The sequence below is a fragment of the Cryptomeria japonica genome, chromosome 10 (assembly GCF_030272615.1).
Source record: "Cryptomeria japonica chromosome 10, Sugi_1.0, whole genome shotgun sequence".
NCBI classification, from domain to species: Eukaryota; Viridiplantae; Streptophyta; class Pinopsida; order Cupressales; family Cupressaceae; genus Cryptomeria; species Cryptomeria japonica.
The window spans coordinates 468982300-469000163 of NC_081414.1; positions in this window are offsets into that span (position 1 = coordinate 468982300).

A 17864-nucleotide genomic window follows, 5' to 3' on the forward strand; every position below is an offset into this window, starting at 1 on the left:
AAAATATACATAACAAATCCATCTCATGATTCCAAATACCATACAAGTGCATAAGTACTAACTCTCTCTTTCTACACAAATCTCATAATCTAACATTACATAATGAATATCCAATACATGATAACACATGATACAATTGTTCAATATATTTTTCTACAATTAAAAATCATCATGGTATGTTTCCACCCCAATTACATAGAAATCAACTCCATAAGATATCCTCAATGAAGAGCAAGAATCCAAATCCATGCATGCTAGCATCCAAGAAGAACATCCCAATGGAAGAAGGCATCAAACCACCTGACCATGTGGAACCATAAGGAACCACCCCCCGTGCTAGGAGATGACACAAGATCCCACTCACACTCTAGGTCTAGGCTGACACCTAACAACCAAAGGATAACTCTCCACACAACACATGGCCAAGACAAGGCTTAAGAATCATAAGACCTCCAATATAAAATCTTTAGAGGCAACACATCAAATCAAGACTCAAGGTGCTAGGACCTACATTTAGGGAAGGAGTGCCATCACATGCAGCCATAATGGGAACCTGGGAGCCTCTCCTGACATCCATAATGTCCATGCAGAGCCATCTCAACCTTGAAGGAGTAAGAGAGATTAGCTAACCTGGATCACCAAGGTCTTCTCAACCATTCCCGGATCACTATAAAGACCCCAGGGATATACGTTGAGGCCACAACCATTTCTTATCTTATTATGGTGAATTACTATTACCCAACCTTCCTAGAATCAATTAATTAAATTATCACTTGATTACAAGATAAACTCCCAATGAGATATTTTGGATGTCTAGACCCCGAGTAACCTACTTGTCTACTCCCCATGACCCCAGTCACTCACTTGCAAGCCCACTCCCCCTAGCATGCACCTAGACCTCAGGGTACAATACATACACAACATAGTATAACAAAACCAAGGGCTCTCAACAATAAATAACTTGGTTATCCAAGGTTCTCAATTAGATAAAGATCAACAAATGCATTCATGGCAGCCTCATAAATAGTATGTCATCAATCCCACAATATAAAGAATAAAGCTGACATGAGCCTGTGTAAATATCAACACATGATCCTCCACAAGGAGGCACAACATAACCTCTCGCTAGAGCTACAATAATTCACCCTCAACAACAAGTATTCTCTCAACACACTAGAGCAATATCATAAAACCTCAATGAACAAGAATAAAATCGTTTGTCGAAGCCCAAATGAAATCCAAAAACGTCAAATACAAATGGCGCAGAGCAATAAACCTCAAACACATCATATCCAAGCCTTTGGAGTAGAAACAAATGAGAAAAAGCAATCAAGAAGGGAATAAGTTATCAAAACATGCACTGTTACTAGTTTAGCGCTATTGTTCTTTGTTTTAGTGCTTTTGTTCTCTGTTTTAGCGCTTTTGTATTAAAGATCAAACTTCATGAAAATAGAACCCAGAATGATACAAACTTGCCCAGATTTGATCCAAGACCTCAATGACTCAAAGGTGACCCAGAAGATCAACAAATCCATAATAAAACCCAAGCAAGACTCTAAATGAGACTACCAAACCAAATTCCAAAGGATCGACAACATCTATCGACAATACTATGCACAAACTAAATTGCAAGGACATCCAAACCTAAAACCAATCTACCAAAAGGGAAGATGACCCAGCAAGGTCCTGAAACAAGGTTCTTAATGGCAATTAAATCCTCTATAAATCAAACCAATACACAAAACAATTCTCAGGAAGATTATTACAATACAAAGAAAATCCCCAAATGCCTATTTCCGACAAAGCACCAAACAAGATATCCATTTGAATGCAAAAATTTTCCCAAACTTTTCCATTCAAATTATTGATGATAAACAAACCAATTCAACCCAAATCTCCCCAAAAATAATATTTTACAAACACTCACAGATAATCTTTCCTAAAGCAATGTTGGGAATAGGGTAATCAAACTCCAACCTAGAAAATGAAGCAAGGGAAAGAAATATGATGAAGAGCACTTCAAAAATTAGCAAGCTCCCAAGCAAATCCAATCCAAAATCCAAAGCAACAATCTTCCAAAAAAACTCTAGAAATCTCCCGAAAATCCAACCCCCGTGAATGCACAGGAAGCCCCATTAAATTCCAAAAATCAAAGCTCAATACTATAGTAAAGGTCGACCAATCAAAATATTCCTTTTAATCATATATTATACCTACCTAGTATGATTTCAAGGAAAGTATTTAATAATTATATCATATGATTTACCTACCTCCCACCATTCAACCAATAGGGTAAAAGGGTAGGTATTTTTTATAAAATTAAATTAACCAAGAGGGAAAAAAGGCAAATCAATCAAATAATAAATCAAAACCCCCATAAATAAATAATATCCATGGATAATAATATTTATCCATCCAATAAAAATATTCAAGTCTTGACAACAACATAAATTAATTAAATATCAATAATAAATCCAAAAAGGGGGAAAAAAATAAAAATAAAAAATAATTAGAAGGAAGATGGATCAGAGGAGGAGGAGTGGGAGCAGTCGCTTCCCAAAATTTGAATTTGGCAACGAGCGGGTAAAGCCTTAAGTTACAGAAAGGATAGCGTTGCAGCAAGGTTTTGCAGGTAGAGATTGGCTATGTCACAATCACAAATATGGTCATCAGCAAGCTCCTACTTGGTCAACCACGACTAAACGACAGAAATTTGGCCTTACGGTTGTCTTTGACATCTGTGATGGTTCTCCTCGACTCCCAAATAGGGATCATTCAAAGACCTTTGATGAAAGAATATGGCAAAATAAGAGGCTCAATGTTCATGCTCAGAAATTGAGTTTAGCTAATAGGCATTCAGATACTTACCGTCATCTCCCATCCTTCATTTTGTGGCCAAATAATGTCTCTATTAAAAGCCCTAGATTTTTGTTCAGTCCAAATAACATTTTCATTCATAATAGATTTACAGAAGGGGAAGCTTTCAAGGCAATACGAACAAACGGTTCTCCCTTCATACCAAATAAATATAACAGAGTTTGGAGAAAGAAGCCACAAAATGTGAAAAATAGGATTGAGGAGAAGGTGATGCAATCTAAGAAAGAAAAGCCCAAGGATCATCCTGTAGAGAAAGATGTCGATGGGGGTTTTGTTGATAGTTGTTATAGCATTGCATTGCTAGATGAGTTAATTTCATCTCATATTAAATTCTTAAAGGATATGACACTCATAGGTAAATTTTGGGACCAAAATTTACAGCTTTTTGATATTATGGAGTGGGCAAATAAAATGTGGATAAGGGTTAAGACTATTTCATTTTTAGATTCACAATCAAAATACCTGATTATTTTATTTGATTCAAAAGTCAATAGAGATGAAGTCCAGAAACACAAGGGATGGTTTTGCATGGGTTCTGGCCTTTTTAATTTGCCTTGGGTACCAAATTTTAAGCCTGATCCAAATTTATGACAATTCATGTCATTCTGGATATCATTTCCAAACCTACCCCTTCAATACCAAGACCCTGATATTATTGAAACTCTGGCTGACAAGTTTGGAATTTTTGTATAGCATGACTTGATCCCATTCGATTTTATCCACTTGCAAGTCAGAGTGTGTCTCCTTCTAAATCTTTCAAAGTCTTTTCCCTACTCAATCTCTATTCAGAGAAAATGGGGAACTTGGGATCAGAAAATAGAAATCCAAAATGCTACATATGTAGAGCAACATCAAAAAAAATTGGGTCACTATAACACACAGTGCTAGGGTACTGCTCAACAAAGTATTTTCATTTGTAAAGATCACAGTTTGTATCCTCTTCAATGCTCTTTCCATTTGACAGAAAATAGAGGTCATTTTTCAGGAGGACGGATTGGGTGATGAGCTTTCAATTCATCTGCTTAAGGTACATGACATGATGACCTTCAATGTCTCTTTTGAGTCACTATTTAAGAATGCCTATCTAGACGATTCACCTAGTTCTCCTAATCAAAAAATTCTTAATGAAATAAGTCTTAAGCTTGTTTGTAAAGAACTTTAGATTCATTTCTTAAGGCATTTTTCCCATCCATTTTGAGAAAGCACAAGTTCTTAGGTTTTGATAGGAGCTGGTTTTTTGGTAAGACTATCAATTCTACTTTCTCTTTGAATGGAACACTTTGGCTTCATAATCTTCAGGGTCATAGACACAATTCTTTCAGTATTTCACATGAAGGGCTCCGATCTTATTTCAAACTGGAAAGTATTGTTCAAAATTTGATCTTCTAGAGGGATTTAATGGGTCTCGTTCTTATAGAGTCGTGTTCTCCTTCCTTGCATTTTTTCAAATGTAACAGAAAATCAGAAGAAGAGCTTCAAAGAATGGCAAATGAGTTGATTCTAAGTGTGGCTTCACAACATTTTGATGAAAATGCTCAGGAGGAGATGCTGGGAAATTATGCTAATTATGTGCAAATATTAGGGCATGATAATAAGCTTGGTTCTAGTATGAGTGGCAAAGTTGACAATATGTCTCATTTAACTAAATTTGAGGGCCCTGAGATCCTTTCACGGTCTCACTTTGAAGATTGGATTGGGAATCAAAAAGTAATTGTTCAAAATCAGGATATTGCATCTGATCATATTTTTCCAATTGATCATGCCAATATGGGAAAAATGCAGTATTTTGGTTCATTTAATTTTGGTCTAGATGATGTTGATATCTGTCACTAGTTATCACTGGATGTGTTTCCAAAAAAAAATCCAAAAATAGACCAGGAAGGGGTTTTAGTAGAGGAAGAGGAATCAGATTCTGTCCCTTGTAACTCGTCCATGGAAGAAGTTTTATTTAAGGGAAGTTTTTATTTTTCTCAAACCCTTTCCATCTCCCAAAGTCTTTCTTTAAGTAAATCAGATTTCAGAACTCTTAAAAAAAGGGAGAAAATCAAAAGTGGTTGAAGCAAAAGAAGAAATTGATGCTAGTGTTCAAACCACCATTGATAAAAAAATCTCAGCAACTAAGAGAGTTATGAGGAGAACTAAATGTAGTTCTCCTCAACAAGTATGAAAGTCTTGTCTTGGAATGTCAGGGGTATAAATGCCTTTGACAAAAGGAAGAGAATCAAGTTACAACTTGACTCTTCTTAGGAAAATGTAGTTTTACTTCAAGAAACTAAAATGTCAGATGAGGTTTTTCAGAAAACAATAGCCAAATGGCCGAATTGAAAATCAACACATAGCCAAAGTATAGGTGCTTCAGGAGGTCTCGTGGTTCTCTGGAATCCAAAGTTGATAATTTCCCAGTTTGTAAAGCAAGGAACCAATTGGCATCATATTAGTATAAAACATTTTGATATGTTTTTCAACTTGATAAATGTTTATGGTCCAACCTCTACCCAAGATAAGAAGCATTTATGGTCCTCTCTCACTCAAATCATTCAACAAATTGTAGGGCAAAATACTATTTGGGGGGGTGGGGGGATTTTAATGCAATTACTTCACTAGAAGAGAAAAAAGGTGGTATTTGTCCCCCCTTCAAGACTATTGAAGACTTCAGATAATTTATAAATGATAATGACTTCTTTGGCAGTCTTCCGCAAAAATGGCTTTTTCACTTGGACCAATAGGAGAGCTAGTTTCTTACAAATTGGGGAGAGATTAGATAGATTTATTTTCTCTCAAGAATGGAGGGCTCAAAACTATTCTTTACAAGTTCAAATTTTACCCGTAGTCAGCTCAGATCATTTCCCTATCCTTTTGAGTATTGAAAAAATGGTAGCCCTACCAAAACATAACCATAGACCTTCTTTCAAATTTGAAAGGATGTGGTTCTGACATCCTCACTTTCATGCCTTGATTCAACAGTAGTGGGTAAGTGCCCCCTAGGTGGTGGGCACCAAAATATTTAAGTTCCATAAAAAAAATGCAGTATGTTAAAACCTGAATTAAAACATGGAATAAGGAAGTCTTCAAAAACATATTTGTCCAACAAGAAATTAATGAAAACTAGTTGCATCTGATTAATGAATAGATCATCTCTAATGGGATTGATTCAGAATTGTTTTCTAAGTAGAAACAGACTCAAGAGGAATGGGAAGAAATCTGTAAGAGAGAGGAGGAATATTGGAGACAAAAATCTCATGAGCTATGGTCAAGGGAAGGGGATAAAAACACCTAATTCTTTCAGATGTCAGCTAAGCAGAAGAAGGCAGCCACTACTATATTTTCCATTAAGGAAGCCTTCTCAAGTAAAACCCTTCTAGATGGTCAAGAAATGTAAGATGAAGGAGTTAATTACTTTAAGAACTTACTTTATCTTGCCTCTTCAGACCCTCCATTCGATGTACAAGAACAATAGATTGTGGATTCTATTCCTCATATTGTTTTTCCCCTGAATGATCAACAATTATTGGCCCCTTTTAAAATTGAAGAGATTCGTAAAGTAGTCTTTTCTTTCCCATCGGACAAGGCTCCAGGTCTAGATGGTTTCACGGCTCTTTTCTTCCAAAAATATTGGGATGTTTTGGGCTCTGAATTGTTGGCAGTAATGGAGGAGTCAAGAAAGAGCCCATCCATTCTTCAAAATTTCATTACTATAAATATTGCTATTATTCTGAAAATAAAAAATCCAACAACTTTTGCAGATTTTAGGCCCATTTCGTTATGCAATACAATATACAAGATTATTATCAAAGCCATTTATTTGAGACCGCAGAAACTGGTTATTAAAATCATATCCCTAGAACAAGGTGGTTTTGTTCCAAGAAGAGAAACCATGGAAGGTGCCTTAGTTGCCCATGAAGTGTTGCACTCCATCCACTCCAACAATGCATGTTCTTTTGTAGTCAAATTGGATATGATAAAAGCATATGATAAACTTAAGTGGTTTTTTCTGTTTAAAGTCTTGATCAAATTTGGATTTGTTGAGAAGTGGTGTAAGTGGATTAGGACATGTATCTCAGGAGCTCCCTTTTCAGAGTTAATTAATGGTGTTCCTGATGGTTTCTTTGTTTCTTCGCAAGGTGTGAGACAAGGAGACCCCCTATGCCCGTCTTTGTTTATAATTATGGCAGAAGCTTTTAGTAGAATCATTAAGTATAAACATGGTTAAGGGCTTTGGAGGGTTTCTCATATTGAAGGTACATCTGTGTCAGTTACATACTCTTTATTTGTTGATGACACACTGTTGCTCAGGAGGCAAAGCAGATTAGGCAAACTTTGGATCTCTACATGGTAGTCTCGGGCCAAAGAATTAATGCTCAGAAATCAAAGATATATGTTTTTAATACAAATGATGTTGTCACAAGGAAAATTATTGATACCTTGGGTTTCTCTCAAGAGTGTCTTCCCACCACATATCTTGGCATTCCTTTTTTTGTAGGTTCCAACAAGTCAAATTATTGGAAAGGTATTATAGACAGAATTAAGAATGCCATTTCCACATGGAAGGCCCGTTGGCTGTCCTTATCAGGGAGGTTACTTCTAATAAAAATTGTCTTGTCTACCATTCCCAATTATTTCATGTCAGTCCTCAAAGCCCCTGCTGGAGTCATTCATCAGATTGAAAAACTTATTAGAGGTTTCTTATGGAGGTACAATATGTCAGAAGAAAAGATGATCTCGCTTATTTCAATTCAGGAAATGGCACATGATAAGGGGGGAGGGGGTGTCGGTCTACATGACTTATCTAGAAGAAACATCACCTTTGGGGGTAAACTTGTATGGCAAATGGTCTTCAAACCAGACACCAAGTGGTGTAGAATCATGCAGGAAAAATACTTGGACTCTTTAAACCCTTCTCGAGTCATAACAACCCTTGATCCTCCAAAAGGGTCAATTGTTTGGAACTTCATGATGTCTAGTAGGAATATTATTATAAGATATGTATCTTGGGAGGTCCACAATGGTGAGAGAATTCATTTTTGGGAGGACTCGTGGAATGGCCTGCCTTCTTTAAAGTTTTCAGAACTTCTTTTGGATGCCATTCCAACTATTAAAAATTGTTGGGGTTCTCTTTTGATAGACTATGTTAGTGGTGTGAAAATTTTTTTAGGGAAAGCCATTTGGAAAGATCCCCTTGATCTACCGATTAGAGATGATTAAAGGTCTTGTTTTCAGGAAATTTTGTCTAGAAGAAGAGTGTATATTTCAAATCAAGAAGACAAATTGTTATGGGCTCCAGCTCATGATGGCAAATATTCAATCAGATGTGGTTATGTGGCTTCTCGACATATGGAAAATCAGCAAGCTAAGAGTCGATCTTTTTCATTTTGTTGGAATAGTGTTGTGCTTCCTAAAGCAGGCTGATTTGCCTAGTTAGCTTTGAGAAAAAAGATACTAACAAGTGATAAATTGGAAAGATTACACATTGCTAACTCTTTTACTTGTGTATTATGCAAAGCTAAAACTGAAACTGTAGACCATTTACTCCTTAGGTGTTCCTTTGCTCATCAATGTTGGTTCCATGTTGTGGAGAAACTAAATTTATCTATGTCGTTGCCCTATACTTTATGGGAACTTTTTCAATCCTGGCCTATTCTTTTCACAAACTCTTTATTTTCTAGCATTTTGAAATGTATTCTGACAACCATCATTTGGTCAATCTAGTGGGACAGAAATAAAAGAATTTTTAGACAAATTGAATCTCCAACTCATTTGGTACTAGAAGGAATTGAGAAATATGCTTCAGAATAGGTTAATGTTTTTATCAAGAACATAAGTAGAAATTTTAATTTTTCATCTTGGGATGGCCGCATTATCAAGATTTGGAAAGGTCTTTCTATTCCTTCTTTTTGTGCTACATTTGGCTAGGAAATCTATTCAATCAACAGAAACCTAATTAAATGGAAACCTCCTCTGATTGGCTTTGTCAAATTAAATTTTGATGGTTCATCTAGAGGAAATCCTAGTGATTCGGGAATTGGAGTTTGTATTAGAGATCATTTAGGTTCTCTCTTAGAAGCTAAATCTTCTTTTATTCCTCCTAGCACAAACAATTTAGCAGAATCTCTTGCCTTATATGGACTGACATTGGCAAAAAAATTAAGGTTCCCCAGGTTACATGTTGAAGGAGATTCTTCTATTATAGTGAAAGCTTTCATTTCCAGATGTTCATTTAACTGGAAAATTTCCTATGTTTTAAAGCGAGCATGGTTGTTACTAGATTTGTTTGAGGTATGTTGCATTTCTCACATATTCGGGGAGGGTAATAGAGTAGCAGATGTATTAGCAAATTTGAGTTGTGATAAGCTGGAAGTGGACTCTGCATCTCCAAATTTCAAGGTGGAAAATTTTCCTCATCTAGCAAGCATTATCAGTGATGAAAGGAAAAATATTTAAATGATTGACACACTCACCCTATTATTCAAGATTTCAATAGAATGTATTAACTCTTGTTTTGTAAAGTGAGTAGTTAATGATGTTTTCTACACTCGCATCAAATTAATTTAAATCTTGGCATGTTCAGCTTTATTGTTTTGAGATGATTGATTGTTCATCCTTCATCCCTGTTGGCAATTAGATAGTGGTCATAATGGTGTCTGTCAATTTCTCATTCACCTTCCATGTTGGTAGTATGATGGTGGCTTATTCTATGAGCTTCCATGTTGGGACTATGATGGCGGCCTCCCCTATGAGTCTTGTGAGATCAAAGATATATCTTTGTTTGATCTTACACATGCGCCATCCTTTGCTACTCTGCAAAATAATTAAACGAAAACCAGTATCAAGCATGTTGCTTAGACTTGCTAATAATTTCATAGCAGATGGAGATTCGAAATGATTTTGGCAGGGAATGTGATTATCAAGATAGCCATTGTTTTTTATCAAATGTCGATCCATAACTTGCTTGTTCTTGCTTGTGTAGCCTGCCCTGATTTAATACATTATAGATTACTCTCCACAAAACTACAGAGTGCCCATGATAGCTACTTATTGGGAGATGTCATTTGAGGACCACATCACTGAAGACCAATTGGGTATCGTCTTCAACACCTCCTGTCAACATTACAAATGAAGTATCTAGACGATTATCGGTGAAGAAATACTCTACCCGCAAGAGAAAAGGTTTCTTTTTCCTTCCCAATTGGTTTCTATTTTTCTTTTAAATATAGTAGACTTGCTGCAGTCTTGGGTTCCTTTAAAGAACATTGTTCATAAAATGATTCGGGCAGATTTTTTGAATGAAAACCAACTTTTGGAAGCCATCTGCCAGTATGATTTGTGGAATGGTCAAGCAAACGTTGGTGGTCTATTTCCCAGGCAGCTTCTGCTCACTCATGAAGAATTTCCCCCAATATTTTATAGCATAAAGCGGTCATTCTCTCTGCAGAATGTAAGACCCTTCCAGTTAGTTGCTCACAATGCTAGGAGAAGTTTAAATTCAGACTTAAAAAGCCGAATCTTATCTAAATTGCATGGCATCCTAGCAAGTTTAGGCTACGATCATGGGCAAACAGAGCCATCTGCTATCTCTCCACCAATGCTAGTGGGTAATGAAGCTTCTATGCAGGTTTACAAAATTTCTCCTCCTCTTCGATTCTCATTTGATCAAGTTAATGAAATCCATTCTTCACTTATTGATGACGTGATATCATCCTTTGTTACACTCAATGTTGGAGAAGGATTTTTGTCAAGCTCTCAACCCTATGGAGGAGTAACTTTTAATGTTCATATAGGTTTTGGGGCCAACCGATCAATGTTGGTGATGGATTTTTGTCAGGCTCGTAGTCTATGGAGGAGTAAATTTTGATGTTCATATAGGTTTTGGGGCCAACCGGTTCATCCTAACAGGTTTTAGTTTCTTCAGTTTTATTTCAATCAGTATAGAAGAACCTATAGTGGAGACATTTTGTAAATCAATATTGTAGTACCGATAATGGAGGCTCTCTTGTGAACCGATTAATAGGACAACATACCGATATTCAAGTTCCAGTATAACACAACCAGTAACGATGGATTTTTCTTCAGTGGCCCGATATACACATCTGCTCACCGGTAATAGGTTTTAGTCTCTTTGGTTTTAATCCAACCGGTATAGCAGAACTGGTAGTGGAGACTTTTTGTAAATCAGTATTGTAGAACCAGTAATGGAGGCTCTATTGTGAACCGGTTAATAGGACAGCATACCAATATTCAAGTTTCGGTATAACACAACTAGTAATGATGGATTTTTCTTCAATGGACCGGTATACACATTTGTTACCAATAACCGGTTGTGGCAGCTCTACAGTGAATCGACATATAGAATGACATTCTGGTTCTCAAGTTTTATGGTAACCGGTTGTGGTGGCAGACTTTTAGGAGTGATTTTGGATTTTATATAGATCCGCTAGCCTCAATTTTGGCCTCTATGAGGATTGTACTATGGGCAGAATTCATCTCTTTCTTAGGATCTTTGGGGGGTTTCTTCTTATAGCTCTGATTTCTCTTTGTTCATTGTAACTGAGCAAGGATATAGGGTTTTCTTCCTAGTTCTTTCCCTATTGAGCTCTTGAATTAGTTATTATATATATATATATATATATATATATATATATATATATATATATATATATATATATATATATATATATATATATATATATATCAGTGGCTTGCCACTTTTGCCAATTAAAACAAAAAAAATCCAAGAAGGGCTCAATTATTTATAAAATCCCATTAATTAAATAATCAATGAAATATAAATAAATACACACATAATATTAAAATCACAACAAATAATTAAATAAATAATAATAATCCATTAATATTAAAATGTTTATAGATCAACTATTATTTGATTTATTATTATAAACTATATTAATCCATTAATTTGATTTATTATTATAAACTATATTAATCCATTAATTTGATTTAAACTTATTAAACTATACAAATCAATTTAATCAATTAATTAATTAATAAATATTTAAACCAATCAATAATCATACACAACAAAACAATCCAACATAGGATAATTCAAGAAACCACTTGACGCTAGGCAACAACTTGCACCAAGACACTAAACTGACAAGGGTGATCAACTTAAACCTATAGTATAAAGTGGGTTTTTTATGTCATCTCCGGTCAACTTGCCATTGGGATAAGACACGCTCAGACCTGTGAAGCCAGGTAGAGTCAATGTCTAGTACCTACAAACCTGTCACCACCAATACATATACCACAACATATGCAATAACATATAACATAAATAAACAGGCAAGTGAAGAGAATCGCAACATCATATCATGCTCGCAATGAGTGATATGACATCATCTCTATCATGAATACACTTAGAAGACAGTCACAATAATCAAGCACTATCATCGACATCATCATACCCAATATAATCATAAAATAGGGTTAGTACATCATAAAATATCATCGAATCACCATAAACAAATATTAAGCATACATATGAAATGAGTATATATAGATCATCAAATAAGAGTCCATCATCATCCTCATAAAATCATAATGTCAAGTGCAAATATAATTTTCCTATCACCAATAAAAGAAACATCCAAATCATAAATCCATAAACACCCAATCATAGTATCACAAAATAGTCTAATCTATGCCAATATAGTCTATCGATGCACAAAAAGAAAATACGAATCAGGGAGGGGCACTACAATATCTGTCAAAAATCTCCACTATGGTGCTTATAAGGATATCCATAACTATGTGAATCCTTTTACATTCTTATCTACTATAACATCTCCAACTACAGTATCTAACAAAAATCCACCCTCCACCTTGCTTCCATGGATGCGTATAAATTGTTCCAAAGCTCCTATATAGACTGAGAGGATAATAGTAAGGATTGTAGAGCACGGATTTATACCAGCCAATTGTCTTTGTTTTAAATTTTCTACATTCTTTTAACAAATTCATTTTATGCACATCATGCATCATTGCATTCCATGAGGTAGCATCTCTTTGAGGCCCAATCTCAAACATTTCATGAGCCTTGTCCATGCCTACATATTTTGCATCATGTCTAACGGGGTAGCCGCAACTGCAACATGTGACCAAAAGTTTCTGAATCTTTTTCAACAAATTTATTTTGTGCATATGATGTGGTAATTGTGAGCACTTCCCATAGAAGACTATTAACTTCATCCCTACTCATTACTTGTTTTCTATAACATCAACAACAACCATGTCATAAAGAAGTCAATCTAAAATACGTTGATATGTATTTCATATCCAAAAATGGAAGACACCCAACACGATAATCTTTGTCATGGAACCATGGATAATATAAATCTTCTCCATCATAAACAAGTATGAATTCCATGCCTATTGTATTGGATAGTGGGTATTAACTCCACACTTATTATTTCTTTGAGGGCAATCGTAATAGCTACGTCTGACAACAATATCTTATCTTTAACATCTATCATACCTGATTCCAATCCATGGTGTAGGAAAGGTGGATAGTTGGTGAGGGTTGTGGAGTTTAACTTCACACCAACTAGTTACATTAGTTTGGAGGTTTATAAAGCCTATCCACCAAATTCTTCTTTGTGCAATGGCATTTATGAGATCATATTTCTTTGAAGAAATTTAGCAAATAGTTTATGTACGATGATGCCTCCACATTTTTCTTGTCAACCAGGGTAATTAGTACTGCACCATTTGAAAAAACATCTTCTATTCCATGTCCTTTGATTGATGATCATACTCGCTCTAAAGGTTCCCATTTCATTATTGGTTGGGTCTAATATATCTGCACAATTTGTGGCCGCTATAACCTTTATGTGATCATCATTGCTAAAGATATCAAGTGGATTCAATAGCTCTAGAAAAGTGTGTTGAACTTCTCTACATCCACTTACTTCACTGTCAAAAAGTTTGGTTCCAATTACATCATCCTCCTCTCCAACTTTTTCCATAGCAAATTAGGGCAACTCATCTTTATATCGATGAGACGTGAGGTTTTGGAAAAACTATTTTCTTGTCTTGCAAATCACTCTTGTCTTGTAGATGACGATACTTGCCGCATCATATAGATCCTTGGACCTATAATGCCTGCCAAAATACCCTAGAGAAATCAACCAAAATCTACTAACAAAGGAGTTAATAATTTTTTTCAATTAATCTTTACTACAATACAACATATAGGATACACATTAATTCCTTAAATCAGTATTGCATCATTACTATATGCATGAAATATATATGAATATAACCATGAAACCATATTATGTAAGTGGAATAACCAATCAATCATTAACTTAACTCCATAATTAAACCATATAATGCATATCCATTCCTTAGGGCATCTCAACGTCAATACTTGACATAAAACCGATACATCACATAACCATGTAGAACATCATAATATAACTTACAACCTATCCATTTACTTTCCATTCAACTACATCAATTTCATTATCTCGTAAGCTTAATTCAACCACGTAGAATAATTTAATCCCTTATCATATTCTTTAGATTCCTTAAGAAACAACCCAAACAAATACTCCTAATAAGCATTCTCTTAAACAAAACTAGAGAAACCTTTAAGCTCCATTACATAACTCAAGATAACTAGCTCAATTAGCTAAACAACATAATCCCTCACAACTTGAATATTTTCATTAATTTAAACAAAGACTATAACAACAACTACTATCCTTCCAATTTAATTTCTCCATAAGCTTACACATACAATTCTTTCATACAATATCAATACAATGCAAGTACAAAATTCTATCTATTTCTTTCACATAGAATTATGACCTAACATTACATAAAGGAATAACTAATGCATCAATGGACATACCATATGAACTTCACCTAACTATTACATCATAAGAAGATACATAACATAAGGGTACATGAATTCTTTCACAATACATAACATTAGAATACATGATCTCTTTTACAAATATAAAGCATCTTGATACATAATCTTTTTTTACCAAGTACATAGAAATCAGCTACAAGAATAATCACATGAAGAAGAATTCAAGAATCCAATCCACGCATGCTAGAATCCAAGAAGAACATCCCAATGGAAGAAGGCATCAAACCACCCGACCATGTGGAACCATAAGGAACCACCCACCATGCTAGGAGATGACACAAGATCCCACTCACACTCTAGATCTAGGTTGACACCTAACAACCAAAGGATAACTCTCTACACATCACACGGCCAAAAAAAGGCTTAAGAATCACAAAAATTCCAACATAAAATCTCTAGAGGCAATACATCAAAACAAGAATCAAGGTGCTAGGACCTACATGTAGGGAAGGAGTGTCATCACATGTAGCCATAATGGGAACCTGGGAGCCTCTACCGACATCCATAATACCCATGCGGATCCATCTCAACCTTGAAGGAGTAAGGGAGATTAGCTTACCTGGATCACTAAGCTCTTCTCAACCATTCTCGGATCACTATTAACACCATAGGGATATGCGTTGAGGCCACAAACTATTTCTTATCTTATTATGGTAAATTAGTATTACCCAGCCTTCCTAGAATCAATTAATTAAATTATCACTTGATTACAAGATAAAATCCCAATGAGATATCCTGGCGGTCTAGACCCCGTGTAACCTAGTTGTCTACTCCTCATGACCCCAGTCACTCACTTGGAAGCCCACTCCCCCTAGCATGCACCTAGACCTCAAAGTAAAACACATACGCAACACAATATAGCATAACCAAGGGCTCTCAGATGCATCATAACCCGGATAACCAAGGTTATACATCAAATAATAATCTCGAAGAACATGAACAATATATGCCAATATCACAGCTTTACAAAGGCAACCAAGAATCCTTAAACATCAAGATTCTCATTATAAAAAATATTCAACGGGAGCCCAAAGAGTAACAACAAGGCATTTCTCATCTTGCTCAGTCCAAAAGTGAAATTAATCATCTCAAATCAATAAATCAAGCATACAACACCACAAGGATAGACTCATTAATGACAATGCACAAGCACGAGAGTGTAAATATCAAAATTCTCAATAACCAAAATCAAGAATAAAATCCCAGTGAATACATTAACCATATAATTTTTACAGACACGAAGAATACAATCTTTTCAAATCAAATTGCATAAGAAGGATTTAAAATACCCAACCTGGAAAATAGAAGTTATGGAATGCAAAATTGTTGCAAAAGTGACAAGCCAAATCTTCAATCCATCATCAAAAATTGCAACCTCAAGCAAATCCAAGCCAAGCTCCAAAGGCCAAATCAATAATTCTCGGAAAATTCTCTAGCCAAGCCACACACAGAACAAACTCAAATCTCCCAATAAATAGAAAATGATCAAAAACTATACAACTTCTCCAACCAATAAAAATAATCCAAAATATAATATTTCATACCAACCATGCCAAATATTGAGGTAGAATAATATAAAATAATATTATTTAACTTACCCAAATATCTCAACCAATAATAAAATAGGGTAGGTAGGATAAATAATTAAATAATAGATAAATAAATAAACCCAAATAATATATTTCTTAGCAACCATCTCAAAAATTAAAACAATAATAATATAAAATAATATTATTACAATCTCCAAACTCAGCCAACAATGGGAGAGGGTAGGTAAGATAAAATAATAAATAAATAAATGGGTAGGAAAAATAAACAATAATAAATAATAAATAATCCCATTAACCAATAAATAAAATAGGAAGGGCTAATATCAAATAAATAAATAAAATACCCAATAAATGTTAAACCACAAAATAATATAAATAAATAAACAAGCAATTAAATAATAATTACGCCGAGAGGCGTAACCTACAATGACATCATATAGGGGTCATCACTAGTAACTGTGTAAGAAAAAAGAAATGCTTTGTATTCTTGGGGAAGTGAAGATTAACCTAAGCTGTCACCGTCCAAGCTGTCAACACGAGTTGTCATCAGCCGCAACCCCATTGAAACCCCGATTGGAAGGAATGAAAAAAAATAAAAATTGAAACTGACGATAATGGAAAAAAAGAGAATTGCTTGACATTTTGGCTGTTAAAAATGCATGGAGAAGGAAGTGCAACAATCTTAATGCATGGAAGCGAGAATATGAGGGGTTACCGATGGTAAAACATTTCAAGTGACACACATCAAAATGCAACGACAAAAATTGAACAGTCACCTGGTGTTTTTAAAAAGCTATGGGTTTCATCATTTCACATTTGAATTGCAATAAACCATCATGCTCCACCAGACGAGTGTCCAAGACTTCCATTAAATTTTCATTCCAACATTGCATTGCTTCTCTTTGTATCCTGAATACTATTGTTCTTCTCAATGCAGGTGCCATTGTTGACCACCTAATAGTAAGTACATTTATTGGGTTTTTTAAATTTGTAGCAGAGATAATTGTTAACACTGAATTGTAATAACTATGGTTGCAGAATAAATAGATAGACATGTTTGGCTACATGGTAACACATCCTAAAACGGTGCAAGTTCTATCGCGTAGGCTACTAGGTCACAGGAAAGGCTCCCTTCGATTGGTATCTTGTGCCTCCATTGACACCATCTCATACTCTGATGCTCTTGATATGCATGTTTACAATATTATATTCAGTATACTTCTAGATATTTGTGCTGAAGATTATAGGACAAATTTTCATTTCACAAGCAAAGGATTAAATAGCAGGATTGAAACCATTGTCATATTATCTCACCATCAATTTCTCGTGACTTGTTCATAGCAGATCATGCACCACACTAGCCATCTTTGAGAGAGGATATGGATTTGACATTGCATTTTATATTATCTTACACTTCTTGTTTTTCATTTTTAAAACATAATTCAGATCTACAGTGTGAGTTTCAAGGTTTCCAAAGGAGCATCTATTGGATGTGGTTCCACCTGATTCTAGTTGTGCCAACAATTTCATTTTGAGGGTGTCAT